This window comes from Benincasa hispida, chromosome 10 (assembly GCF_027475165.1).
Source record: "Benincasa hispida cultivar pf3 chromosome 10, pf3_genome.v1.1, whole genome shotgun sequence".
In the NCBI taxonomy this organism is placed as follows: domain Eukaryota; kingdom Viridiplantae; phylum Streptophyta; class Magnoliopsida; order Cucurbitales; family Cucurbitaceae; genus Benincasa; species Benincasa hispida.
The window spans coordinates 39,872,181-39,898,974 of record NC_143487.1 but is presented as its reverse complement, the minus strand read 5'-3'; the positions used below and the strand labels follow the sequence as shown (position 1 = coordinate 39,898,974).

Genomic DNA, 26,794 nt, shown 5'->3' with positions numbered 1-26,794 from the left:
TTGGGACAGGGGAAGCTACATAGGAAATAACTAATACAAACAAGTCTTTGTTTTGAAATAATCAACCCGCACTAAAGAATATTTCAAACACTATTCATTTTACCTTTTGCTTAATTATTTAGAAATGTATGAATTGAAAAGTCGTAGTCTTGTAACGATTTTTCTTTTTTATTTTCTTTAGTTTTCTGTTCTTAGAAGAAATACTTGTACTCTTTAGTCCAATTTCTTAAAACAAAAACAAGTTTTTTGAAGACTATATTCTTTAGTTATTCTTATTGGTGAATATAGTATTTTTATAAGCTTCATTTTTAGTAACCAAAAACTAAGGTCTCCATTTGGAAACGATTTTGGTTTTTAATTTGTTTGTTTTTAAAATTTTTACATATTTTCTCTAAATTTTTAATAATGATTTTCATCTTTATTTAAAAAGTACTTGAATCCTATTCAAACTCTAAAAGTAAAAACAAGTTTTTGAAAATTATTTTATTAGTTTTAAAAACATAGTGTTGAAAGTGGAAAACAAAACATAGAAATTTATGAAGGAAAATATTGTTTATAAGTTTAATTTTCAAAAAAAATAAATAAATAAAGTTATCAAGTCCGGCACAAATTTGTTGTTTATTTTTTAAATCTGTGCCTATTTTCTCATAATTTTTTAATCATGTTATTTTCACTTCAAATTAATATATTAATTCTGACAAAAATTATTAAAAAAAGTTTTTAAATTAAAAAGAAGGATTTTAAAAATTAGAAAAATAAAAGAAATTATTTACACAAAATAATAAATTTAATCATTTTAGACTTCTATCAGCTTCTATCGTTGATAAACAATTATAAATTTCTATCGTCCGCTATCAATGATAGACTTCTATAAATTTTAATTACTAATATTGTTTTTTTTTTTACTATTTTTTTTAAATACTTTGATATTTTTTCTATTTGTGAAAAAATTTCTTAAAAACTTGAATTTCGAAAGGAAAAGAAAACTGATGGGCCTAAATGTAGGCTTAATTTTCAAGGATGAAAATGAAAAAAAAAAATGAAACAATTTTAAATTAGTGGGGCATACATGTCCTCAAAATTATGACCCTCTTGTTTTATTTAGTAGTTGTTAATCAAATAATAGATGTTGAATTGGAGAATTGAGTAGCAAATAAAATATTGTGGCCATGGTGATATACCTAACATAGCACGATAAAATAATGGATAATTGTAACGGATAATATTTTTAGAAATAATAATCAAGTGTATAACGTCATTTAAAAAAAATTGTAAATATAGCAAAGTCTATCCGCGATAGACTTTTATCGTTGATAGATTCTTACTAGTGATATGATTTATCACTGATAGACTGCTACCAATAAAATGGTCTATCACTGTTAGACTATTTAAATTTTGCCATATTTATAATTTATTTTTTTTACATTATGTTATATCTTCTAATACTTTTGGTGTAATGTTCATAAATAAAAACAAATAAATAAACAAAAGTATAATCTATCTATCTCAAGTGAGGTTTGGAAACCATGTATTTTGAAAAAAAAAATCATTTCCTTATTTGTCTGTAGGTGATAAACACTAATAGACTACTATCATTTATTGTTGATAGATGTGTACTTACTCTTTTATTTTAAACTTATTTCTAAAACGAAATCAAAGCCCACCACCCTACCTTGCCATGTCAAATAGGAAGCGACACACTCCGCACAAAGTTTCCTCTCCCGTATTGTGAGTTACTATCCCTTGATCATTGACACTACTCCAAACATATGACTGCATTTTCCAATTGAAATGGAATATTACTATCGAAACTAAATTGTACATCCAAAATAGCAGTCTTAAGAAGACATGATCCCAAGCGAATACTTCACTCAAGAACTAGAAGAACTGGCCTTGGAAGGAAATCTTTATTGAAATCATAATCTTTTAGAAGCTTGCATAAAATCCCAATTTAGGTAGTCGGTCTATTTCCTTGTTGTCTCGTTCTATCAGTGTCTATCATTGATAAACTATGATATTTTACTATATTTGAAAATGTTTTTAGCAGTTTTGTCTTTTAAAACAATCTTTCTTTCTTCTTTGATGGTTGAGCTATCCGTGTGAAAAACTTTGTGACCTAAATTTTCTTGAGTCAATTGGATAATTATTTGATTTTTGAAAATTAAAGAGAAAAATACTTTCTTTGCTCCTAATTTTGGGTCAACATTTTACTTGGTAGCTAGAGTTTTAAAATGTTATACTTTTACACGTTAAGTTTTGAGTTTTGTTACAATTTAGTCTCTAAATTTAAAAATTTTACAATTTTATTGTTATGAATTTTTTATTAATTTGATTCCTAGATTTCAAGATTTAAAATTTTAATATATAAATTGTTTTATTCAATATTCATTTTTCATCTTATTTTTAATGTATATTAGTTAATTTTTCAAAATTAAAAATAATGTAATAAATTAAGTTTTTGTTTTTTCAACACCGTTCAAATTAAATTTAAAATTTCAAGTCACAATTATTTTAAATTAATTAATTGACATTAAGGTAAAAGATTAAAAGTTAATATTTAGTGAAGAATCGAGGTTAAAGTGCAAATCTTAAAACCTACAAACCTTAAATTTTACCTATAAACACTATTTTTACCATAAATCTCAAAACCTATAAACCTTAAATCTTAAATTCAAATTAACATCAAATCTTAAGGACAAAAGTAGAGACCAAATAGAAATTAGACCCAAAACTTAAGGACTAAAAACGTATTTTTCCCAAAATTATACCAATAAACACTATTTTTACCTATTGTTTTTTTTTTTTGTCTGTTAATTACTATCCTATTTGAGAAAAAAAAATTGTTTTTGAAATTTATGCTTAATTCCTCTTTTCGTATTTCTTGAAGAAACAACAATTGCATTCTTAGTTAAATTCTACGAAGAAAGTTTTTGAAAATATAGTCATGTGTGGTAACCATTTTGATTTTATTTTTTTATTTTTTAAATTAAGCCTATAAACACTGTTAGAGTTGACATTTAACATATAGAAGTAATTTAGATCCTAAGCACTTCAGCTACATTAATTTTAGACAAATGACATGCATGTTAATTTTCCAAAATCTAGGGTTATAAATATACAACCTTTGAAGAAACACTCAATTGCTTCATTTCACCGCAAATTTCTTCTTGGAATCTTGATATAGACAACTACAAGAGTTCTTTATTGTCTTTTTGGCTTTAGATTAGGTAGTGGAAGCCAAATTGAGATGGATTTTTGGGTGTTTATGAGTTTTTGTAGAGAAAAAGGTAAGAAAACTATTTTTCTTCTAAAAATTCAAATTGCATGAGATTTTAATCAAATTAAAAATTTTCTTTTATAGAACTCAAGCATGCAATTTAAATTAACCAAAATATGATACTTCATTTTGCACTAATCAAATGGATTTGGTGGAAGAAAAAATGGGAATTGTGGGATAATCCCACTTTCCCTTTTTTCTTCCTTTTTTTTTGTAATTTATTTATTTGATTTAAATAAAATAAAATCAATTTAATTTAAACGATAATTAAACTTCAATTTCCAAACTTCTAAATTTAATTTATTTTAAACAAACAAACAAACAAATAATTAAACAATTTAATAATTCAATTTAATTTAATATAAAATATTAAATTAATGAAATACATAATTGATGTATGAACCCATATTCATATATATAATATTTAAATCAAATTAAATATTCAAACTCTACGGTTTGTTTAATTCGATAATTAAATATTAATTATATAATAATCCAAACCATAATCCAAATTTGCACATTACAAATTCTCTCAATACACTATTGTAAGGTTTAATCCATTTACGAGCTAGTAAAGGGACCCAATAGGCCTACAGATCATGAGTTCCAACGATCAGAGATTAATTGGCTAAACTCTTTTAACCGATTAATCAACATTCGTTAACTACCGAGTCACTCTACTAAAGCCCAGTATCTACACTCTCTGCACTGTTGATATATCTCTATCCTCGTGATTTAACCATAATCATAAGTCGATCCTTCACAGGTTATTCATAATTACAGTTGGGTCAAAATTACCATTTTTAACCCTATAATATAACTTGCACCTTAAGTCTTCATTGATCCACTAATGAACAATTGGTTTATGATCCTACCAATAAACCGAGTCTCTCTTAGACATAGAGAGGGTGGAGCCTCTTATTCAAGACTAGGAATCAAAGGGAACAACCTATCTACTAACCTTGAAAGTGGGCATGAGTGAATTATTCATCTTGCAGGACTATGTCCCTAACTATCTACCCAGTGTTACCTCCAAAATGGAAAGCTTATTGAGTCACCGTTGTTGAGCCACCCTCATCCATGCAGATTAAAGGATAATCCCAAATGAATAAGAGTTCATAGTTAGCTTATGATTAAGATCGAGTTACATTAGGTCATCAAATTGAAATAGTAAGTTTTAACAGTATAATAAAAAGTGACTATTTCATGGTCTGGTCTTATGCAAACATCTTTTGCATAAGATGTCCCCACTCGCATGTCTCTACATGAACGACCTTGGGATCACGTCATTTGTATCACATACAAAGTAGGTAGCATCCATAGTGTCCCCAAGGTAAGGTACCTAACACTGTCTTATACTTCTAGACCATTTTGACTATATACTCAAACTTGATCCACTTTTATGTCTCTACATAAAGTTCAAGTATTCATGCTATAGCCAAAGACTCGTTAGTTTATTAAATTTTACAAGTGCAATTTACATGTTCAATAACAACATTATTGAATAAACCTCAATAATAACTTTATTGTAAATTATAATAAGTTTAAACATTACAAACTGTGAATTTTAGGACATACAATCATTACAAGGAAAACCACATTTCTTGATGTTTGAAATTTTAAATACTTGACGTTTTTATGGAAAAAAAAATAAAAAAATACGTGATTTTAAAGAAGAAACGTCAAAAATTGTTTTAAAAAAGTAGATGTTGTGCATTTTTTTCGAAAAATACAGTACTTGATATTTTAAAAATGTCAAATTCAATTAATGGTTCCTTGACGTTTTAAAAACATCAAGAATACTAGAAGATACAGGGAAGTGTTGCAATGTTGAAAAGTAGTGTTGCAACGCTACGAATTTTGACGAAAAATGAAAAACGTGCATGCCTCATGCAAACAATGTTGCGACGCTCTCAATAGCATTGCAATGCTACGGGTTTTGACATAAAAATAGTGCGTCTTTCAAACAGCATTGCAATGCTCTCAATAGCGTTGCAACGTTGTAAGATAGATTTAAAAGAAATTTTCCAACCGAACTGCTCGTTTTTCTTTCTTCTCCTCGCAAAATTTCTGTAATTCTTCTTAGTTTTTCTCTTCCCTTTGATGCATCTTTGTTATTCCATCAATCTTGAATAGATTCTTCATTGAGGTATGTTGATTTGTTTTTATCAACTTTAATTCTTTATTTTCTTAGTTTGAGGCATGAACATTCAAAGTTAGGGCTTGATTTTCTTGGTTTAAAGCTTGAACTTTCAAAGTTAGGGCTTAATTTGTCATGTATATTCTTGAATCTCATAATAAATTCTTGTTTCATATTGTTCATGAATGAAAAATAATTTTTACACATTTAATTTCAGAGATCTTGCCATGTCGGGATTGCCACTTTATTTCAATACTTACCAAAGTTAGGGCTTTAATTTTAGAGAACTTCCAAGAACTTGCCACTTTTTTTTTAATTAAATGCTTGCCAAACTTAGACATGTCAATGTTTCTAATTTGTTAGGGCTTTATTAACGATGTAATGCAAATTGTAATTCTTGGATTTTGGGATTAATCTTAATTACAATTGTGCATTTTTAGTATAGGGTTGCAGGCCTCTTGTCTAGGGTTTTCCTTCATTGGAAACTTGGGTTCAATTTTTAGTTATTGGGATTAATATATGTTTAGCATATTAGAGCATGTGCACACCTTGGGTTCAATATTTTGAGGTTCAATTACACCTTGGGTTCAATTCTTTTAGATGTTTTTGTCTATATTTTCTTATTTGCCTTAAGGTTCTCTGATTTTTTTTTTCTTCAGGTTGGAATGTTGTAGAGCTAGAAATGACAAGTTGTATGTATTGGGAACTTGTTTGTTTTCCACAAATTTTTTTCTGAAGTTGATTGTTGCTTATCATCTTTTCTTACTAGATTTACAATCATGGATAAATCGTGGATACATAATAGTAGATTATCCAAAGTTAATGAACTGGGTGTGGAAAACTTCATAAAATTTTGATTTTTTTAATACAAATAACTCCTATTTTCGTTGTCCTTGTTTGAAATGTTGGAATTGTGAATAGCATAGTAGCAAGGGTATTAGAGACCATTTATATGTCAATAGTATTGATGAATGTTATAAAATTTGGTTTTGGCAAGGCTTCCTAACTCATCCTTTTCTGGAGAATCTTCTAAGTTTGACACCCATATGTTTGAAGAGACTGGTGTTGGATGTTTAAAAGAAATGGTTGAAGTTTCTCACGAGGAATATTTAAGAGATCCGAATGGATTTGAGAAGTTGCTTAATGATGCTAAAAAACCATTATACGAAAGATGCAAAAAATATACTAAGTTATCTACACTAGTCAAATTGTATAATTTAAAAGTTAGATATGGATGGAATGATACTAGTTTTTTCAGAATCACTCAAAACCATAAAGAAAATTTTGCCTACTAGTAATGAGCTCCCAAATTCAATGTATGAAGCAAAGAAAACTTTAGGTGCACTAGGAATGGAATATGAAAAGATTCATGCATGCCCTAATGATTATTGTTTGTATAGAAAAAAATATGCAGATGCAATTGAATGTCTTGAATGTGGTGAATCAAGGTTGAAAAATAGTAAGGATACAAATGAAAGAAACAAACAACTACCTTCAAAAGTGATATGGTACTTTTCCATCAATTCCACGATTCAAAAGACTTTTTAGAAGTATTGATTGTGCTAAAAACTTGATTTGGCACATTGATGAAAGGATTGTAGATGGTAAGTTACGACATCCAATAGACTCTTTGGCTTGGAAGTTAGTAGACTATAAATGGCAAGACTTCGATTCTAAACCTAAGAATCTTCGTTTAACATTGTCAGCCCATGGAGTATATCCACATGTGAAATGGGTTCTAAATATTGTTGTTGGCCTGTAGTGACAGTTATTTATAATCTTCCACCATGGTTATGTATGAATAGAAAGTGCATGATGCTATCAATGTTAATCTTGGGTCTAAAACAACCAAGGAACGACATTGGCATATACTTAGCACCACTAATTGAAGATTTAAAACTTTTATGGGAAAGGGGTGTTTAATGTTATAATGCTTATTGAGAATAACTATTCAACTTACGGTCAGTTTTGTTGTGGACAATCAACGATTTTTTTGCATATGGTAATCTAAGTGGATGTTGTGTAAAAGGGTATAATGCGTGTTCAATTTGTGGAGACAATACGTCTGGAAAAAAATGGCATACGCCTTGGAAGTCAAAGATTTCTAGCACGAAATCATCCGTACTGGCACTAAAAAAAGTCGTTTAGCAGTCAAAAAGAACTTGGTACAATTCCAGAACCACTGTCTTAGGAGGGTACATATTTAAAAAGCAAAGATCTTGAATTTTCTAAAAGAAATAAAAACAATAAAAAACAAACCATGAAAGGAAGTGCAAATATTTGTTTGAACAGGTTGTCTTCTTTTTTTTCAACTTCCATACTGGAACGATCTTCATATCAGGCATTGTTTAGACGTGATGCACATTGAAAAAATGTGTGCATGAATATCTTAGGTTTGCTTCTTGATATTCAAGGGAAAAGTACAGATGGATTGAATGCTAGACGTGATTTAGTTCATTTAAAAATTCGACCAGAGCTTGCACCTATTAGCGGTGACAAAAAAAAAATCTTCATTCCTCCTACGTGTTATACTCTTACAAAGGAAGAAAAATGTTATGTTTTGAAGACATTGTTAGGAATAAAGGTTCCTGAATATTACTCTTTGAATGTTAAAAATCTTGTGTTGATAATATATTTAAAGCTTAATAGTTTAAAATGTCATGATTGTCATGTGCTCTTAAAACAATTATTTCCTATTGCAATAAGATCAGTGCTACCAAAACATGTTTGGTATACCATAACTCGATTGTGTATATTTTTCAATTCGGTATGCAACAAGGTCCTAGATGTGCAACAATTAGAAAAGTTGGAAGAAGATATTGTGTTTATATTATGTTTATTGGAGAAGTATTTTCCTCCTTCATTTCTCACAATTATGGTGTATCTCACAGTACACATGGTTAGGGAAGTCAAACTTTGTGAGCCTATATATTTATGATGGATGTATCCCTTTGAAAGATTCATGAAAATCATTAAAAACTCCGTGAGAAATAGATATTGTCCAGAACGTTGTATTGCTGAAAGTTACATAGTAGAAGAAGCCATTGAGTTTTGCTCTGATTTCCTATCTAGAGTAGATCCTATTGGAGTTAGCACTCAAAACTCACAAGACTGTTTAGACAATTCAAATATTGGTAGAACATTGTTCAAAGGAGTTTCTTTCAAACCTGAACAAGAACTTTTATATCAAGCTCATCGGTATGTTTTGGAAAATACAATTGATGTGCTTCCATATTCAGAGTAAGTGTTTTCAATGATTTTGGTTTTATTTTTTTCATTTAGTTTTATGATAAATCTAACTATATTACAATTTTTTCAATGTTCACTTAAAAAATTAACATATGATGCCTTTACAATTGCAACATCGAAATAAGTCCAAAAATCATAAATGGATTCAAGAGGAACATAATCGGACTTTTATATTTTGGTTGTGAGAAGAGGTAAAATGTTCAACCTATTATTTTACATACACTCTTTAATGGTTGAGTTGGAATGAAAATTCTCATGGTAGGTTGCAAATGAGCTTGAAATGGGAAATACTAAAGTTTTAGATAACTTGAAGTGGATTGCTCATGGTCCTCATCCTTTTGTGATTATGTATGGTAGTTATGTAATTAATGAATGTCGCTATCACACAAAGTCTTGCCCTAAGGATTGAAGTGTACAAAATACTGGAGTTAGTTTAGTTGCAAAAACGATGCAAGTGCCTATTTCAAAAGATAAAAATCCCATCATTGGAGATATCTCTTTTAATGGAGTGACACAAGATAATATGGGAACTAAATTATCATACATTTAATGTTGCTGTGCTTAGAAGTGATTGGGTTGAGAACAATAGTGGTATCAAAATCCTTGAGCTTGGTTTTGTCTTAGTTGATTTAAATAGAATAGGTCCCAAGTCTAATTCTTTTATACTAGCAACCCAAGCAAGACAAATGTTTTATGTTGAGGATCCAAGTGATGTTAGATCGTCAATTGTGCCTACCCCACCACAAAGGGACTTTGAAGATATATATATAATGACGACAAATTTGGTGCTACAATATTTAACTATCAAGGAATACCCAATGATATGTTGAATGTTGATGTATATAATGACTTGGATGAGAACATCTCAACATATGTACGATCGAATTGTGAAAGCACGTGGATACCAATATAACATTTTATGGGTAGGTTCTAAATTGTGTAATATGATAATTGTTTTTTAAAATTATAATTTCTATCAATCACATTTGATATTCTTTTGCTTAATATGTATACAAAGCTAATTGTTTCTTAAATTTGATTGCCAGTTTTTTATTTATATATAACATGGAGCATACTACAGTGGGTGACGAAGATTTAGAGCTTGGTGGCAAGGAAATTTGTTAGGTCAAATAAAACCACCAACCAAAGGAAGAGGGAATGGGGAGCTAGTGTTATGTATGATGTAACACGCATTAGGAGTGTGGGAGAAATGAAGTTTGTGGAATACAATGAAGATGGCATACCCATTGGTGAAATGGAGCTAAGTTAAAGTCTTTCATTGGGTCTTCTACACATTATCATGTACCTATTATATATACATCTTGGAAATGTGTGCATACTGAGTTGAAAGATAAGATATTATCTTAATAATGTTATAGATGTATATATAATGTTTTCACTAACTTTTCAATGTTCAGACTGCCTTTGTAATTGATACAAGATCTATGAAGAACATTATCAAAACTGCAGGCATAACCTTTAGTCAGTTTAAGAATTGGTTAACAACAAAATACAATATGCCATTTAAAAATGAACCTCAACTTCTAATAAATCCATCAGAAAAGTATTCATTTATTGATCAAAATCATTAGGAAAAGTTTGTAAAATCGATATTGTGTGTAAAGTTTCAGGTATGAATAATGTTTTCATTTTAATTTTATAAATATTTGTTATGTCATTCTTTCTAATAATCATTACGCTTGTATAGGAAAAAAGACGCTTGCAACAAGAACTCGAGCTAAGAATAAATACAATTATCGAATTTCAAGGAAAGTTTATGCTAACCTTGTTGAGGAGATGGTAAGAATTTAGTATATATTCTCATTATTCCAAAATTTATCACAATATCTATTTTTTTTCTTCATTTGAATGTAGAATAAAGTATCTTCAAATGAAAGTGATTTTGATCAAGCTAACCTATGGAAGAAGACTCGAGTTAATAAGGATTGCTATCTCTCCTGTTTTATTCTCTCATACGTTTTTTTTTATACAGACGCTCATGGTCAACGAAGAAGCTCTAGTGGTTACAAAAACATAACAGAAAGAAGACGACAATGTTCAACTGCCTGCAACTTTATTTCTTGTCTTCGGTTCTTTCTGTAACAATCTCCACCTTTGTAAGCATCCAGAGTACCTTTCCCTTTTTGCTTGTTGAGCTAACTTGAGCTAACCTTTTTCAAGTAACTCAAACCCGTGAAGGTCCAAGCATCGACCAAGCTTGCTTAGTGGAACTGTTTTGGTCAGCATATCAGTAGCATTGTTTGAGGCATGTATTTTTACTAACCAACTTCCCCTTTCTCAATCTACTGTCTGATAAAATGGTACTTTATATCAATGTGCTTGGTTCTACTGTTAAACTCTTGGTTTTTAGATAAGTAGATTGTGCTCTGGTTGTCATAATATATTCTCACCTTTGTTTGTGTAATGCCGAATTCGTTTAGTAAATATTTTAGCCACAAACCTTCTTTCACAGCCTCAGACAGTGCTATAAACCCAGCTTCTGTTGTGGAAAGGGCCATAACAGACTGTAAACTAGTCTTCCAACTTAGCAAATTGTTTCGCCATTTAAAAACATAACCAGATAGGGAGTGCCCTCTATCTAAATTCCCTGCATAATCAGCATCAACATAACCATATATTTCATCATTGGAAGGCTCATTCTGTCTATATAAGATTCTTTCTTCCTTTGATGAACAGAGATACCTCAGTATCCATTTGACTACTTCCCAATGTCGTTTACCAGGATTTTTCTTGTACCTACTGACCAAACTTGTAGCATTGGGCAGATCTGGTCTTGTTGAAATCATTAGGTACATTAGAGATCCTACTGCGTGGGAATAAGGAACAATCTTCATATGGTTTATGTGATCTTCATCTGAACTTTTTGGACTTTTTGCAGCTAAAAGCTTAAAATGAGGAGCAAATGGACTGCCAACTGATTTAGCACCTTCCATTTTGAACATCAGTAGTGTTTTTCCACAATATTCTGATTGACTTACATATAATCTGTCATGTCTTCTATCTCTTTCAATTTTAATGCCTAGAATCCTTCTAGATTCCCCTAGATCTTTGATGTCAAACTCTTTCTTTAGGAGCATCTTGACTTGCCCCAACTCTTCTTTAGAACCTCTAGCCAGCAGCATATCATAAAGGAGTGAAAGAAGGTTCCTTGAAGCTTTTAGAGTTTGTATACACACCCCAGTCATAAGATCTTGAATCCCATTTTGGAGATTTCTTCATCAAATTTGTCATACCAACACCTTGGCGACTGCTTGAGCTCATAGATAGACTTATTTAGTAGATACACCAAGTCTTCTTCTCCTTTCTTCACATACCCTTGAGGTTGCTTCATGTAAATAATCTCATTCAACAATCCATGTAAGAAAGTTATCTTCACATCTAATTGATCTAACTCCTAATCCTTTTGAACAACTAAGGAGAGGAGTAGCCTAATGGATGTGTGTTCTACCACTGGAGAAAAGACCTCAGTGTAATCAATGTTGGGATTGGTGTCCTCATTTTCCCCGTAGTCTCGTAGTTTGTAAACATTTTGTACACATTGTTATTAATAAAATAAATGTTATTTTATTTGCATTTACTCAAATCCAATAAACTAAGATCCTTGGTTATTTCATGTAACTTAAGCATGCATGTGAGACATATAGGTAGATCATGCTTTAAGTAATAACCTAAATGGTATGTAGTATAAGGATAAAGGAGGGATACCTTATCCTGGTGTCACTATGGATACGACCCACTTTGTAGATGTTTACAAGTATTGTAAAGTACTACAAATGGTCTGATCTTAACCATTCATGTGGTGACATGCGACTGGGGGTGTCATATACAAAGAGTTTGTATAAGACCGGACCACAAGATGATTAGTCACTTTATATAACATTGTTAATAATTGAAACATACATTTCACTAAAATGACCATAGGTGACATGACCTTAATCTTGAGTGAGTTGGGAACTCTTGCTTATGAAGGCGGTCCTTTGATTAGTATGGGTGAGGGTGGCCAGATTGCAAACTCATCAAGCCTACCTTTTTGGGGATTCGTCTGATTGGGGAGCTAGAAACTCAACTACACAAGATGGAATTCACTCATTCCTCGAAGAAAGGGTAAGTAGATAGATTTCTCCCTTAAGGGTTGATTATGGGTCTTGAACATAGTGGCCACACCCTCTCTTTGGAAGAGAGGACTCAGTTATAGTAGGACTATTACTTATTGTTCATAAAAGAAATCAGTGGTACTTAAGGAGTTAGATATAACTATAGGGGCAAAATGGTAAATTGACCCAACTGTACTTACGAGCGATTTGTGAAGGGTTATCGCACTATCGATTGGTTATATGGACACATAAATATATTTGTAGTGCGAATAGTGCAGCTGTTGGTCTTTAGTGGAGTGACCAACAGTTAACAGATGATGGATCTTGTGACTAAAGAGTTTAGTCAATTATTCACGTACAGTTGGAGCTTCAAGCTATAGGTTTATGAGGTCCCCTTAGTAGCTCAATGGGTTCAAGTTGAGAATCAAATTTTGGGTTGATTTGAATGGTTCAAATTAACAAGAGGGAGTTTGATTATATATGATATGATTAAACTAGTTCAGTTATATGTGATATAATTGATATGATGTATGAGATACATTAAATGGAGGAAAAATGATATATATATAATTTATATCAAGTAAAGAAGAAAAGGACTATGGTTTAAATGTTACATATGATGTGATATTTAATTATATTTATTTATAATTAAAAAAATTATACGATAATTATGGGCAGTTTCTCCTTTAACCGTGTGTGAAGTGGGAGGTTATGTTTAGTTTTCATAACTGAAGGATAAAATGAAAAATGTTTTCATTTTGTAAGGGATCGCTTCATTAAGTATATAGCTAATCGTTTAGCTCACGAGAGACTGCACAACAGCCTTCAAGTGTTTTTCTAAACGATCATGGACACGCGCCATTCTCTAAATGATCGTGTAGCATTTTACTAAAAGATCCCGTGGCAAGCGAGATTCTCTAAACGATCGTGTAAACGATCAAGCCTGTTTTTCCTAAGCGAGTGTTGGTCAAATCGTCTAAACGATAAGGGTAAGCAATCGTTGAGTATGGGATACTCAGCAGGAAGGTTGACGCATGCATACTAAATGATCGTATAGCTCTACAAGCTTCATCGCTTAGTCACTGACTACACGGTCACATAATAATTGTTACTTGGCACTTGTTATTCTATTGACTAGACGATCATGCCTCACAACATTGTAGTCATCTAGACGATCATTTAGACTTGCGTTGTTTAAATTTAGTGCGCTAAACGATTGAGTGGCCTCATGCTTCATCATGTTGTAAATGCTACTCAATCGTAGTGAAACGATCGTGGTTACTCGCCCTCTAAACAATCAGGGAAGACTTTGCCCAGGTGGTTCAAGACCCGGTTCGCTTGTAAACCGATTTGCTCGATGATTTTAATGTAATAGATAGAATTTAATTTCCACTTTTTAGGCTAATCATCCCGATCCATTAATTTTGGTGAATGTACATAAGATGTATGTTTTATTATATGTCATATATTATGCCATATAGTTGAAATCCCACCTTAGGTTATGCATTGGTCATACATCATCTCTATATTGTAAGAGTTATGACATAGTAGTTTGCATGATTAAATTACTTCAAGAGCATGCTCATGCATCATATAATGCAGAGTTATATTTATGCATGCATTAAGCATATTCATGCATCATCTTTATATTATAAGTGTTATAGTATAAGGGAGTATGGAAGCATGTATGCTTAGTTCATTACCAAGTATATAAGAGTTATATATAGTAATGAATGGACATTGCATAAAGCATGACCATAGCTTAAATTTATAAGAGTTATAAATACCTAGTTATGCATAGCAATGGGAATGGTTTTGGTTGTTTCTTTTATAAGAGTTATAAGGGAAATTAGAACTAAAATCAATAAGAAAGACATGCATGCAAACTTAGGCTTGAATCATATTTTTAAAAGAGTTTGAAAACTTGATGGAGATGGACCTAAGATCATGATTCTAATGAGATTAGAAACCTCGGGTTTAATCTTTTAATCAGATTAATAGGATTAAATTGACTTATAAAAGATTAAATATATAGCAAATCTATCTATAAAGGACCTTTTGTCTAAGGCGGGTTCTGTCTAGGCTGGGGTACTTAAGCTGACGGAAACAGAACACCCTTATCTGGGAACCTACCTGAAAAAGTGAATTAGATAGATTTCATGCATGCATGCAAATTTGAGGATAGCTCGTTAAAAAGTTTGATGAAACTTGACTTGAACTTGTTTAATTTCAAAGACAAGAGTTGTTTTTTAGCAAATTAAACACACTTATATAAAATCAGTAGTCGGATGGTCTAAGTTAATGAACACCTAGGTAGAACAATCAGTGGAGGTACTTAAGGTATATGATCCTTCACCTAAACCTCTTCACGTTTCTCCCTTTATGTTCACACTATGAGATCTATCCTCGGCCTTGAGGCACCCTGGGAGTGTCCCCCTAAAGGATGATGTTTGGGTAGGTCAATACCAAGGTGAATGGAGAGAATGTTCATAGTAAGTGGGAGCAGGACGTGTGACAACATATCACACGGTCTCTCCTATTAGGTTGGATAACATTTCTGTGCATTGCCTCGAGGAACCCTGAGAGTGTCCCCCTATAGGATGGCAGTTTTGCACGACTCTTTATCTGATCTCCTGTATAGGATAAGGCCGCTTTAGTCTCTTGTCCTAATCTTCTTTTTCCCTATGATGGGTGCATTAGGGCAGGACTCTAGAGCCGAAAATGAGGGAGCTACACTTACATGAAATTGTTAAAGGTTAACAGTTCTGGATTGAAAAATGGTGACTGTTAGTCTAAGTTACAAAAGTTGTTTCTGCCTAATGGTTGAAAGTGTCTCATCCTAGTGAAAAGGCATTTAATCACCCCATCGGTGACTTTTGTCCTGCCTCGTTGGGGCATCATTGCGAAATAGATGTCTTTCATTTAAAGTACATGGAAAATATTTTGCTAAAACTAAAACGGGTGTTAAAAGTGGTAATACATAAACATATTAAGTTTGTTCATTTTCAGCAACGTAATGGCTACAGCCACATTAACTCTAATAAGCGGCGATAAATTGACTGACGAGAATTACGCTAGTTGGAAATGCACGATAACTACGATACTGATCATTGATGATCTGAGGTTCGTCCTTAAGGAGGAGTGTCCTCCTATTCTGACTCAGAACGCCACTAGAAATGTTTAGGAGGCTTATAAGAGATGGACACAGGCAAACGAGAAGGCCCGAGCTTACATCTTGGCCAGTCTTAATGACATTTTGGCCAAGAAGCATGAGCCTATGGTCTCAGTACATGAGATCATGAAATCCCTGAGGTGAATGTTCGAACAATCGTCTGGACAACTCAAGCACGAAGCTCTTAAATGCATCTTCAACTCCAAAATGGAGGAAGATACTTCTGTTTGTGAAGATGTTTTGAACATGATGGTCCACTTCAATATGGTGAAGATGAATGGGTCATGCATCGATGAGAATAGCCAGGTTAGCATCATTCTGCTTTTGTTGCCAAATAGCTTCCTACATTTTGTCAGTAATGCTATGCTGAACAAAGTTGACTATACCCTTACAACTCTCCTCATCGAGTTGCAGACATTCCAATCCTTACTTAAAAGTAAGGAGAAGATGGTTGATGAGGCAAATGTTGCTTCATCATCAAAGAAGTTCCATCGGGGTTCGATCGCAGGGACTAAGTCTGCACCTTCTACTTCTAACACTTTCAAGAGGAATAAGAAAAAGGGTGGTAAGGGGAAGGGGAAGATACCTGCTAACCCGCAACCTGTCACCCAGCAGGGTAGGCAACCAGCCCGGGTTAACAAAGGAAAGTATTTCCATTGCAACTAGGATGGGCACTGGAAGCGGAATTGTCCTCGCTAGATAAAGGAGAAGGCTAAGGCTAAGGCAAAATAAGGTAAATATGATTTACTAATTTTGGAAACTTGTTTAGTGGGAATGATGATTCTGCCTGGATTATTGACTCTGGGATTAGATCCTGGTGGTAGCTTGTGGTTGGAGAGATGACGATGCGAGTAGGCACCGGGCACGTCGTCTCAATTATGACAATGGGAAGGCTCCAGTTGACTTTACAGAAGAATTTGTTCCTTTTGAATGATGTGTATGTAGTTCCTGAGTTAAAGTGGAACTTAATTTCTATAAAGTGTCTGATAGAATGTAAATATACTCTTCACTTCGAATTGAATAAAGTGTTTATTCTCAAGGATCGAGTTAAGATTTGTTCAGCAAAACTAGAAAATAATTTGTATGTGCTAAGGCCATTAGCAACAAATTCCCTCCATAACATAGAGATATTTAAAACTGTCTTAACTCAAAATAAACGATTAAAGGTTTCTCCTAAGGAAAATGCCCATCTTTGGCACCTTCGATTAGGGCATATTAATCTCAATAGGATTGAGAGATTGGTGAAGAATGTACTTCTAAGCAATTTAGAGGAAAATTCTTTACTTGTGTGCGAGTCATGCTTTGAAGGCAAGATGACTAAAAGACCTTTTACTGGAAAAGGTTATCAAGCCAAAGAACCTCTAGAGTTAGTGCATTCATATCTTTGTGGTTCGTTGAATGTGCGAGCCGGGAAGGCTATGAGTATTTCATCACTTTTACTAATGATTACTCTCGGTATGGGTATGTTTATTTGATGCAACAGAAGTCTAAATCCTTTGAAAAGTTCAGAGAGTTCAAGGCTGAAGTTGAAAACGCATTGGATAGAGGGATTAAAACACTTCGATCGAATCGGGGTGGAGAGTTTTTGGATTCTGAGTTCCAGAACTATATGATAGAATATGGAATCCTTTCCCAGCTCTCAGCACTGGAGAGGAGTTATGGAACCTTGTTGGACATGGTTTGGTCGATGATGAGTTACGCTTCCTTACCGGACTCGTTTTGGGGTTTTGTAGTGGAGACTACAACTTATATCCTGAAATGTGTTTCCTAGAGTGTTATGAGAACACCTTTGGAGTTGTGGAACAGGTGTAAATCTAGTTTGCATTACTTCTGCATATGAGGTTGCCCAATACATGTGCTTGAGGCTAATCCAAAGAAACTGAAACCATGTTCGAGGCTATGCCTATTTGTAGGCTACCCTGAAGATACACGAGGGGGTTACTTTTATGATCCCAAGAAAAACAGAGTGTTTGTGTCGACGAACGCTACCTTTCTGGAGGAAGATCATATGAGGAAGCACAGTGCATGTAGTAAGATCATGTTACTTTCAAAGGAAACTACTGAAGATTCAACAAGAATTATTGAAGGGCCTGTTTCATCAAGAAGAGTTGTTGATGGAAGTTCATCTGGTAGGTCAGAACTACCTCAAGAGTTCAGGGACCCTCGACGTAGTAGGAGGGTTGCGAACCCACCTGTTTGCTATATGGGTGTCACTAAAATCTTGGCCATGGTAGCCGATGGCAAGGTTGAGTATCTATTGTCTTATCAGAAGGCAATGAAGGATGTTGCCAGAGATGAATGGGTCAAAGCCATGGATCTCGAGATGGAGTTGATGTACTTCAACTCAGGATGGGATCTTCTAGATCAACCTGGTGGGGTAAAACCTATAGGTTGTAAATGGATCTACAAGAGGAAACGGGGTGCTGATGGGAAGGTGGAAACCTTCAAGGCTAGACTTGTGGCAAAGGATTATACCCAAGTGGAGGGAGTCGACTATAAGGAGACTTTCTCGTCTGTTGCCATATTAAAGTCTATTTGTATCCTCCTGTCCATTGCCACATATTATGACTATGAGATATGGCAAATGGACGTCAAGACAGCCTTTCTGAATGGTAATCTTGAGAATGCCATTTATATGGTGTAGCCCAAGGGATTAGTAGCCCAAGGTCAAGAGCAAAAAGTTTGCAAACTGAATCGGTCCATTTATGGGCTAAAATAGGCCTCTCGGTATTAGAACATTCGGTTTGATGATGTGATCAAATCGTACGGCTTTGATCAAAACGTTGATGAGCTGTGTGTCTACAAGAAAAAAATCAACAGTTCAGTAGTTTTCCTAGTGTTGTATGTAGACGATATCCTTCTCATTGGGAATGATGTAGGTCTACTGACTTCGGTTAAGAACTGGCTAGCGACCCAATTCCAAATGAAAGATTTGGGAGATGCTCAGTTTTTTCTTGGTATTCAGATCTTTGGAGAGCGAAAGAACAAAGTACTAGTACTATCTCGGGCATCGTACATTAACAGGATGTTGCTCAAGTACTCGATGTAGAACTCCAAAAGGGGCTTACTGCCTTTTCAGCATGGAGTTACATTATCTAAGGAAATGTGTCCTAAGAAACCTTAAGAGGTTGAGGATATAAGACAGGTCCCCTATGCATCTGTCGTTGGTAGTTTTATGTATGCGATGTTGTGTAATAGATCAGACATTTGCTACGCTGTGGGGATAGTCAGTAGATATCAGTCTAATCCAGGACAGGATCATTGGACCGCCGTCAAGAACATCCTCAAGTATCTTCGGAGAACGAGAGAATACATGCTCATGTATGGATCTAAGGATTTTATCCTTATTGGATAAATGAACTCTGACTTTTAGACTAATAAGGATACTCATAAATCAATTTCAGGCTCAGTGTTCACTCTTAACGGAGGAGTTGTAGTATGATGAAGCACTAAGCAGGGGTGCATCTTTGACTCCATGATGGAGGCCGAGTATGTAGCAGCTTGTGAAGCTGCTAAGGAGGTCGTTTGGCTCAGGAACTTTCTGACTGATCTCAAAGTTGTTCCAGACATGTCTAGGCCCATCGCTCTCTATTATGATAATAGTTATGTCGTGGTGAACTGCAGGGAGCCTAGGAGTCACAAGCGCGACAAATATATAGAGTGGAAGTAGCATCTCATCCGCGAGATAGTTCATCGAGGAGACGTGATAGTCATGAAGATCGCTTTGGAGCACAATGTTGCTAACCCATTCCTGAAGGCTCTCATAGCTATAGTTTTTTAGGGTCACCTTCAGAGCATGGGTCTACGGGACCGCCCGCGGCTGGACTAGGCTAAGTGAGATATTTTTATACCGGGCCTTAGTGCCCTAGTTTATTGTATTGTACTTGTTGTAATCTTGTACACCCACTCGCTTTAGGACAAGTGGGAGATTGTTGGGGTTGATGCCCTAAACTCTCGTAGGGTCCTGTAGTTTGTAAACACCTATATGAACAAACGTTTGTGATGTAATAATATAAGATATTTTCTTCACTGTTGTCTAAGAAATATGATATATTTTATTTGCATTTACCACAAACCAATAAACTAAAATCCTTGGTTGTCATTGTAACTTAAGCATATATGTGGAGACATACAAGTGGATCATGCCTTACGTGATAACCTAAATGGTCTATAGTATATGGATAAAGGAGGGAAACCTTATCCCGGTGACACTATGGATATGACTCGCTTTGTAGATAGTTACAAGTGTTGTGACGTGCTACAGATGGTCTGATCCTGATCATTTATGTGGAGACATGTGAGTGGGGGTGTCCTATACAAAGGAGTGTGTATAAGACCAGACCACGAAGTGTTTAGTCTCGTTATACAATACCGTTCATGGCGTAGACTTTCATTTCACTAGGATGACAATAGGTAACATGACCTTAATCCTGAGCGAGTTGGGACCTCTTTCCTATGAGGGCGGTACTTTTATTTGCATGGGTGCGAGTGGCCAGATTGCCGACTTGGACCTACCACTGTGGGGATTCATCTGATTGGGGAGTTGGGAACTCAGCTACACAAGATGGAATTCACTTCTTCCCCGAAATAAGGGTAAGTAGATAGATTGCTCCCTTAAGAGTTGATTCCGAGGCTTGAACGATGTGGCACCACACACCTTCTCAAGGCTCGTGAGGTGTCCACTCATAGTAGAACTATGATGTATTGTTCATTAGAGGAATCAGTGGTACTTAAGAATTTAGATGTAACTACAGGAGCAAAATGATAAATTGGCCCGGCTGTACTTACAAGCGCTCTGTGAAGGGTTATCGTATTGTTGACTGGTTATATCCGATGGACACATAAATATATCTATAGTGAGAAGAGTGCAGCTATCAGTCTTTAATGGAGTGCCCGATAGTTAACGGATGGTGGATCTCGTGACTAAAGAGTTTAGTCAGTTATTCACGTACCGTTGGAGCTTCAAGCTATAGGTTCATAAGGTCCCATTGGTAGCTCAATAGATTCAAGTTGAAAATTAGTTTTTGGGACAGTTTGAAGTGTTCAAATTAACAAGAGGAAGTTTGATTATATATGATATGATTAAACTGGTTCGGTTATATGTGATAATTGATATGATGTATGAGAAATATTAATTGGAGGAAAATGATATAAATATGATTTATATCAAGTAAAGAAGAAAATGACTATGCTTTAAATGTTACATTGATGTGATGTTAAAACTATATGTTATAAATATAATATGATAAATTCGTTATTATATTTATTTATAATTAAAACAATTATATGATAATTGTGGGCAGTTTCTCCTTTAACCATGCATGAAGTGGGAGGTTACGTTCAGTTTTCATAATTGAAGAATAAAATGAAAAATGTTTTCATTTTATAAGTGATCGCTTCATTAAATACACAACTAATCGTTTGAGACTACACGACAGCCTTCAAGTATTTGTCTAAATGATCGTGTACACCCATCATTCTCTAAATGATCGTGTAGCATTTTACTAAATAATCACATAGCAAGCGAGATTCACTAAACAATCGTGTAAACGATCGAGCTTGTTTTTCCTAAACGATCGTGTACCTGCTGAGTTTTACTAAGCGATCAAGCACAAAGTCTATATGATAGACAGTTCACTCTCCCACTTGCTTGGTCGTATAGTTCGATCGTTGTTTCCTACTTCCCTCTACCAAATTCATAACAGAGCCCACACCTCCTAGATTCTCACTTCGAGAATACCGAGGTTGTCGAATAGTGGTGTCCAAGAGGTTGTTTGTTTGTGGAGAAGTTTGTTCATGACCACTAGACGATTGGGTTGGCGTTCTAAGCAACAGCGAGAGGTTTCTTTTCCAGACTCCACGAGAGCGAGAGAAAGGCAGAAGAAAAGTTCTTCAAAGGTATGTCTATCGTTCCCTTTGTATTTATTTATAAACGCATGCAATAATTTGTTCTGAAATGCATAACTAGTATGTATGTTTGTGAATGCTTGTAATTCTGTCACAATAAATTTGGATCGATCGTGTTTCCGCTCATGGATTCCCTTTGATGAGAGTTCCTTCAACTGGTATAACCCAACTTAGTTAATCACCTAGGTTTCCCCTAGATGTGAGACTCCATATCACTTGAATTTAGACTCCTCCTAAGTATGTGGTAATTAGTGATAAAACACTTAGGGTCCTTCTAAGAGGGGGAGACTCCCTCTCACTTGATTATATCTTTCCATCTACTTGCAAACTCTCTTCACATGAGAACTTAAGCTCCCCCTAGTATTGGGAACTCCATCCTTGAGGAATAACACCTTAGTCTCCCCCTAAGGTTTGAGAAATCCTTCTCAATTAACACTATCTACACCCCCCCCCCCCAAGACCGAGTAACCTTTGTTGTTGTGATATGCTTACTATAAAAGCAACTGAAGGAATGTCGCCACAAATGCAACATGAAACCTTCTTTTTGAAATCAATGCAGTGTTGTGTATCAGATCGAATTCTAACAATGATCTCTCAAATATTATGTGTCGCAACCCTAGCTTGAAGACTTTTTGGAAACAAAAGAATGAAGGAAAATATCCCCACATAAAATCGTTAGCCCATCAAAAAGGAGTACATCCCAAATAAACTATTGTGTAAAATAAGTTAAATAAGGAAATAATTATTCTATATATTTTGCATCTAGAAGAACAACATTTGAGATAAGATCCACCAAAGACAAAAAAAGAGACAACTAAAAACCCATGGACTCAATGTCACCAATCTAAAACAAATATATTTAGCCAGTATCACATTCTGACTAACTATAAATTATTTATATACTCTTCACCATAATTGATAACCTTACCTTCAATTTCTATTAATTTTATCACCAGTTATAAATTTCTTTATTCATTTGTGTCCTTATATCAAATGCTATAAAGTTTATTTTTTTAATTTTAACTTTTATTGCAAATATAAATAAATAAAAGAGAAATTTTCATAGATTGAATAAAGCCAAACTATTTATAAAAATAGCAAAAAAAAACAATAGACACTGATAGATTTCTATCAACCTCTATCAATGATAGACTTGTATCAGTTTCTATCACTGATAGTATTAATGATAGATTTCTATCAATCACTACTAGACACTGATAGACTTCTATTAGTCTCTATAAATGATAGTCTTTTATCAATTTCTATAGTTGATAGACACTGATAGACTTTTATCAGCATCTATCTATGATAAGACATTGATAACAATGTCTATCACAACTATAATTAAATATTGCTTTTCGTGTAATATTTTTTTCTTATTTTTCTATATCCTCCTAAATAAAATCTTATAAAAATGGAAATAATAAAAGACGATAAAACTTTTAGGTAAAATTATAAATTTAGTCTATGTGGTTAGGTGAAGTATCTATAATTTTAAAAGTTAGAATTTAATGTCTAAAACGTAATAAATTGCCTCAATTATTGATAGGGAAAATTTGTAGTTTAAATAACCTTTTACCTTTAAGTTTTCTAAAGCTCCGGTTTGCTACTTTGAAATCATTTAGCTTCACTTTGGCCCAAATATTATTTATTTTTTAAGACAATGGTTTTGGAAGTGTTCACTTCCCAAATACTAGTTTGGCTTATAGACACTTTTGGATTTTCTAATTCTTCAATCAATCAATTGAGCAATTTTGTAAGAGAGAACAAAAATTGGAGCAATGTCCGAGTTCATATGGACTTTTGCTGTACAAGAAGTGTTGAAGAAATTGGTGAAAATTGCTGCGAAGCAAATGGGATTGGAGAAAGATCTTTCAGAACTAAAAACATGGTTCCTCAAGGCTGAAGCCATCTTACAAGATATCAACACAAGAATGTTACATCATCATTCTGTGAGGATGTGGTTGAACCATCTCCCCCATCTTGTTTATCAATGTTGCGAAATCGACAATTAAAGAACATAAAAAGGAACGTAGAGATAGGGAAGATCGACACATAAATATACGTGATTCACTAACAGTGTGTTAGCTACGTCTACGGGCAGAGGGAGACAATATTATTGAGAGAATGTTTTCAGAAATTACATCAAAACAACGCCTCTAGGGTTAGAGAGTTTATATAGCGCACTACTCTAAATTCTAGGGTCATAATCGTAAATAACAACAAATAAATAAATATGTTGAATACAAACAGATTCAAAACATTTCAACAATCAAATCGATAATCTATTAGACGAAATTGTTTAGGAAGATCATCGACAAAAGGTGAAAGGTATTTCCAATGGAAGGGGCAATCAGGAGGTCTTACTTCGCGAACTCCGAAAAGAGATGCATGGATAAAGATATTGTTTAATGCAACTCACTCCAAAAATTGAAAATAGCATCCTTGTCACAACTAGGAGCGTTGATGTTGCAAAATTTATGGAAACATTTCCTACTCATCATTTATGCAAATTATCTGATGATGAATGTTGGTCCTTGTTGAAGGAAAGTGCAAATGCATATAAACCATCAAAGACGTGAAGCTTGGAGGAAATTCGAGAAGAGTTGGATAAAAAGATTGGTGGCACACCCTTGGTTGCAAGAGTATTGGGAAGAGTTGTAATATTTGAAAGAAATGATGAGAGATGGGCGACAATTTTGGTAAGTGTAGTAAGCATTAGACAACAAGAAGAAAATGTTGTTTTGTCCATGTTAAAATTAAGCGTGGATTGTTTACCATCATCTTTATTAAAGCAATGTTTTTTTATTCAAATTTTTCAAAAGATTATTGGTTTACAAAAGAAGAATTGGTTGAAATGTGGATGGCACAAGGCAGGAGCGACCCGGGATCATATAAGACCTTAGGCAAAACATTGATAGAGAGGTGTTCATATAGAAAATATTATCTAAATTTTATTTTCTTGTTTTTTGAGAAGAAAAATTATATATTGATTTTTGATAATATAAGTTCATCAATATATTATTTTCAATGGATAATATGACCAATCCATTTAATCTTTCTCGCGACATAGTTGATCTTAGTTAAGATTTAATTAATTTTAATTTTGAAAAATTTCTTTCAGCAGAAGCAACCATTATTGGTATTCTTAATAATATTCTAAAGCAATATATGCATTTGAAAAAACATTTACTTATTTATATAATTTAATATGTTAATAGAGCAATCATTTCATCTTGCAAGACTTCTCTTAATATTTTTAATTAAAAAAATAAATCTAAACTGTTAATGTAAAAAAAATGTGTCACGTTTCAATATATTTTCAAGATTAATATAATATCTTTTAAATTATCATCATCTAATGACTTTAAAAACTTCATATCAAATAAGAAGTTAAAGACATTTTTGAATACTTGAAATTGTTCAAACCTATTTTTATGTGAAGAAATTGTTTGATCTATAACCTAGAAGAAGTAATCAATTCTAAAAGAATCTTCACGTTATCTTGTTTCTTCAATACGACATTCTCATCAAGTTGTTTTTTATTCTTTGAACCATTTATTTTTCAATGGTATTTTCATATTATTTGTAATTTCTTTAGATGAAATCATAGCATCTGTGAATCTATTTTCTCTATATATGTCTCTACCTATAATTTCTTCGATTATTTCATCAGCTTTGTTACTTTTACTTCTAATGACAAATTTATCGAGAGCACCTTTTTTGGACTCTATCAATTTTTCTACTTTTCTTTTCTTCTTGAGGTTGTCATATCTAGATTCATATTTTTTACTAGACATATTGATATTCTAAGTATGAAAATATAAACGAAACTTAGATGTTAAGGTATTGAACAATCAATAATATGATTTTTTTTTTTTTTTTCAAAAAAAAAAGTAAAAGAATTTGAAAAAAAAAAAAGTTGCACCTTTCAAGTAGTCTGATTGAGTGGAGGAAATGATTTCTGCTCTAGCAATTGATAATCTAACATGGAGTTGTGAGGCGACATAGAATATCAACGAAAATTTGTGAGTTGAGAGAGATTTAGCAAGATGGAGAGGGTTTAAGTTTTGAAAAAAAAATAAATAATAAAATAAGAAATATTAAAGGTCTTCAACTCTCCCAAACTTATGAGAGTTTTGAGGGAGTAATATTAATGTCGAGATTTTTAAGGAAACTTGAAAAGAATTATGAATAAAAAGATAAAAGGAGGTCAAGATTTAGTATGTAGCCAAAATGATCTATAAGTATATGGATGAGATTGGGTACCTCTTCCTAGTGACACTATTGGATGCGGCACATTTTGTATACTGATACAAATAATGTGATCCAAAAATCATTCATGTGAAAATATGTGAGTGGGGTCATTCTGTGCAATGAGTTTGCATAAGACTGGACCTCGAAATAGTCACTTTTCTTTATAATAACCGTTTATTATTAAAACCGAATATCTCAAACTCAATGACTTAGGGTAACTTGATTATAATCCTGAGCTAACTTCACTTGGTTTAGCCACATGCCCAATTTGCTGTCAACCCAAACTTGCTCCCTAAGCTTACTCAACTCAACACATATCACCCCTTCCTTGGCCTCATACTTTACTTGACGCCGAGCCTTACTTGGACGCATCACCCTTTCCTTGGCCGCATAGTCACTCAACACCTAGTCTCACTAGGACGCAACTCTTATTTGGTCAATACATACCTCAACGCCCCCTTTGTGCCCAATGCCTAGCCTCACGGTTGGTGCATGGCCCTACCTCACGCACATCTTATCTAACCAACACACATCAATGCACACTCAAGTCTCCTCGCCTAAGGCACCCTTGCTCTTTGTCGTGCGTATCACTTTGTCCCTCTAACCTTAACATGAGGTTTGACCAACGCATGGCTTCAATGCAAGGCCCCCTCACCCTCGTCCAACCCTTAACCATG

At 33.7% G+C, this 26,794-nt stretch overlaps 2 pseudogenes; both read left to right on the top strand.

Annotated features, from left to right (window-relative positions):
- Positions 1 to 8,292: 8,292 nt before the first annotated feature.
- LOC150033340 (uncharacterized) lies at positions 8,293 to 9,579 on the top strand (annotated as a pseudogene).
- Positions 9,580 to 9,585: 6 nt separating this feature from the next.
- On the top strand, positions 9,586 to 10,769 carry LOC150033339 (uncharacterized; annotated as a pseudogene).
- The last annotated feature ends 16,025 nt before the right edge of the window (positions 10,770 to 26,794 follow it).